Genomic DNA, 4,794 nt, shown 5'->3' with positions numbered 1-4,794 from the left:
CAGTTCCCACATATGTACATCTACAATGTTAGTGGATTCTCATCACCACAACACTCTGACAAGACAGAAACACCTCCATAAAGATTACATATTTCAAGACATGTAAACATAAAAGAAAATGAAGAAAAGTAAATGTTTAAGAATATCAAACAACAAAAAGACCTATGGTCATTAAAAATGATATGGAAGACATTTTACATTAAAAAAGCAGTGCAATGGTGAAAGGAGTAGGTGTATGCTCTTACAATCAGCCAACTTCTAGAGTATGCAACTACTAGGAGCAAGATAAACTTTCTTGCACAACATTCAAATATAAACAATCGCCTATACATTGGTCTACAATTTATTGCACGGCTTAGTGTTGTTAGGAGGGCCATCAAATTGGATCCATTTGCACCATAATGTTTCTTTCCTTGTGTGTGAGTGTTGATGGTTCTTGGCCACGATCGCCTTCTCAACATATGGTGATGATTTTCTGTGAATTAACATGAAGATTTTCATGTGGTGCAATCAATCACCTCATTGAAAAAATTTGGCCCTTAGTTACAACATCAAAGGGCATTCAAATCTAGAAATGACCTTCTCATATAAGAATTTGGTAGTGGCACGAGCATTGGCCTTCCTAGTAGCCCTCGCTTTTGCCCACTTTATGAAATAATATGTTTCTAGTATGATGTAATGGGCTTGGGTTTTATATGTAATAGGACTAATGAGTCCTAAAAAGTCACTTACCAATTTCTCAAAAGGTTCTTGGACTATAACTGGGTTTAGTGGCATCTTTTCGCTTTGCCATGTTATAACAAATTGTTGTTGCTTGGCTGTTATTCTCTAGCAAAGTTTCCTCCTCCAAACCTAGAGTGTGCATCCTCTAACATACAAATTTTTCCTCACGGACACATCTTTGCAAAACATCATCTTTACCTAGTTTGTATAGTTGTCCCATTATGGTGTCGCTAGCTTAATAAGCTACTACATCTTATCTTTGTTAAGGGGTCCATCTTGTGAAAAACGATTAAGGTGTAGTTGTCTCATTATGGTGCCACTAGATTAATAAGCAACAACATCTTATCTCTGTTCATGGGTCCATCTTGTGAAAAACCATTATGGTGTAGTTGTCCCGTTATGGTGCCACTAGCTTAATAAGCTACAACAATTTATCTCTATTCAGGGGTCCATCTTGTGAAAAGCCATAAGCAATGTATTGCTCAATATTTTGTTGCTCCAATCAGTCACCATGTCAATGTTGAATAAGCATACATCCACCTTGAGATCCTCATCTTTCCTACTGGAATGGTGATTTTTCCATTAGAAATCCAAGAGGTATCATGTGGGCATAATCTTGATGGGAGGGATGGCAGCAAGCACATTGAGCATCATAGAGCTACCTATCTCTATTCCTAGTGATCATAGGGATACATTAGGTGACCATAGTGATGCATTCCATGATCTTGATGGGCATTTGACTAGTCATGATCATTCGGCTAGTCATACATTTTTAGTCACACATGAGATTGACACTTCACATGTCGTTGATCACATCATAGACCATGAGGAGCATAGACCCGAGGTTCTAGTATTAGATGTGTTGGACTACTTCTCTAGATTTGTTACATGTGGAGAGATTTTGGATGCGACCACTACTCCTAATTTTCATAGCATTCCTGGCAGCATTCGAGTGGATCGAGTTGTGGTGATTGAGCAGTCAGGGATAGTACATGAGAGTAGTGATGAGTTCATAGAGGTGAGACATCATAGGAGTATGCATATTGATCATATTTCTAGCATATCCTATGACATTGACTTTGAGAGTTTTACATTTGATCTAGGTATTTCCTTAGATCTAGTACTATTAAAGATTGATCTATCATGGGATTTAGGTCATATAGGGACACCAGTGATGGAGTTGGTCTATACCTTTGGGGTTAACCTTAGTGACCTTGGAGATTCCATTGATAGTGAGTTGATTGATACCACTTATACCTCGTGTAGACACTTGGTCAGTGCTTTGTGAGATGATGATCTTTATGATGATCTAGCTTCTATTTTAGAGGGTCACATACATATAGAGTGTCATACACATGGAGATATTGTGCATGGGTCGGCCGGATCATACTCATACATACATAGATATGGTGGATCATGCTTTCGACTTCTTTAGTGGTGCTACATATGACGGAGGCATGAGTTCACATTTGACTCTATATGAGGCCGACCTTGAGCTATGTTCATTTGGTTCCATTGAATGTCGGCACGATCCGTGTTCTTTGGAGTTAGGACATTTTTCTTTGGATGCATGCCATTTGAGGAGCATAGTTTGTGGATATATGGATCGACATTCAGATGCACCTATGACATATTCCAATCTTGGCATACACGATGATTCTTTTGTTCCAGGACCACTTGACATTCTGGCCAAGAGTTTCGAGCTTCTTCGGCGGCAGATACCTTTCATGCCAGATTCAGAGTGTGGTCATGAGGATGGGCTTATGAGTTTTCCTTTGACCCTGGGACTACTATCTCTTTGGAGTCAAGCTTTTCTTTTAATCCAGGAGCTACTACCATTCTAGCTTCGATGGTTCGGGGTGTATACAATACATATCCCTTTGATCTTGGAGGATACTTGACTAGATTCGTCATCGACAGTGGTTCCTTATCTACTCCACTTGCACCAGATTATCATGGAGCCATTGCCTTGGATTTTGCATGCCTCGGATTTCCTTTTGATCTAGGAGGTTGCATATATAGCCTCATCATCGACGGGAGTCCTCTATCCTCTCCATTGACTGAGGGGGTCATATGATTCATGCATGGGTCTCCCATTACATTCAGACATGGATGTGATTTTTCTTGGCTTTTGTGCATAGCCACTTGTATATGTTTTTTCTACTTTGGGCACAACCACCCTTCGATTTTGAGACAAAATCATTGTAGGAGGGGGATGGTTTGTAATGCAGTAGGTTTGGGTGCAGATGCACATGGGGTAATCGGGCCTAGGCAGTTGGGCTTAGGGGCATTTACATGTGTACTTTTAGAGTACCCTATATGAGGCATAGGGCTCATGGACATTGTACCCTTTTTTAATCATATTCACTCTATAGACATTCATGTCTTCTTGGTACTCATGCCCAAGCTTCCATAGCTTTTCTTGGTGCAATCCACCCTTACCGTGCTTCAAGTAAATAAGAACACATCTATTCTCCCTCCTTGCCTCTTGCAAAACCCTAGTTTCTTGCATGCAGGTAGTTGTCGACCTACACTAGGAGCTTCCAATGCATGCCAAGTAGCTACCTAAGCATGTCTGTAGCTTCCAAGGCATGCTGATAGTTTCTAAGGCATGCCGATAGCTACCTACGTATGTCGGGTAGCTACCTAGCCATGCAGGTAGTTATTGACCTGCATCGGTAGCTCCTAATGCATGCGGAGTGCTATTCGGCATGCACTAGGAGCTTCCAATACATGCCGAGTGCTACCTACGCATGCCGATAGCTCCTAATGCATGTCGAGTGCTACTGGCATGCACTAGAAGCTTCCAATGCATGTCGATAGCTTCCAAGGCATGCAAGTAGCTTCCAAGGCATGTCACATAGCTACCTAAGCATGCCGGTAGCTTTCAAGGGATGCCGGTAGCTACTTAGGCATGTCGGTAGCTATCGACATGCACCGGGAGCTCCTAATGCATGCCGGGTGCTACCGGCATGCACTAGGAGCTTCCAATGCACACCAGGTAGCTACCTAAGCATGCCGGTAGCTTCTGAGACATGCCGGTAGCTTCCAAGGTATGTTGGGTAGCCACCTAAGCATGTCGATAGCTTTCAAGACATGCTGATAGCTACCAACATGCACCAGTAGCTCCAAATGCATAGTAGGTGCGATCGACATGCACTAGGAGCTTCCAATGCATGCTCGGTAGCTACTTGAGCACACATATACATACTTTATGCATGCATAAGAGATTTACCCTATTTATGTTTATGCATAAATAGATGGGAAATAACTTCTAGCGCGATCTTGCATGTGAAGGAGGAGTAGATATCCCGATAATCTCTGTAAGTATATTGCCTCAAATTGTATCTTATCTTTGTATATTATCTTTTAAGAAAAGAAGGTTACCTTAAATAACAACATAAAATCAATGTTCATTTGTTTGTATGCCTATATCTTAAGGCAGTGGATAGCCTCCCTACACAAGATGAATAGAATTTTGCATTACAACGGGGTTTGGAAGCTCTCTTTGAAAGTGCCCTTGTAGTTATAAAAGCGTTGCTACTTTCATTGCTAGACCCTCAATCTATTGTAGTGAAAGAATTGATTGTTGAGAAGTCACTTCTCTTGTCAAACACAATGTTGGTCTTTGAAAACTTTGATTTATTGGATGCGATCATGTCCAAGTTATCAATATACTTGTCCTTCCATGAGCTGTTGGGAAGGGTAGCAATGTGTCTTCTCTAGCCAACAAAAGGAATATACAACAAACACATTTCATGGTAGTGGTTTTATGGGTCTTTGTATAAGCATTGAAACCAAAAAACCTAATTACTCTAGGTTTTTTACATTTATTATGGTGGTTGTTCGATGATTTGTAAGAGTTCGCATATTCAATGAGACATAGATGCTCTAATGAGGATGGACAGCTAGCATAAAAATGTCATAAAAAAATATATTTGTGTTTGTCACATCAAGCCTTTGCAAGATTACTTTTCTTTTTAAGATCACAGTTATTAGTTTTGGGAAGTTTGTGTTGATAAACACAAATTGCCATGAAGAGCTATACAAGGATAGGGATGGTGCGATGTA

This window comes from Cibotium barometz, chromosome 10 (genome assembly GCF_041138505.1).
Source record: "Cibotium barometz isolate CiBa-2024 chromosome 10, ASM4113850v1, whole genome shotgun sequence".
Lineage (NCBI taxonomy): Eukaryota > Viridiplantae > Streptophyta > Polypodiopsida > Cyatheales > Cibotiaceae > Cibotium > Cibotium barometz.
The sequence above is the reverse complement of the archived record's forward strand: the minus strand, read 5'-3'. Positions refer to the sequence as shown.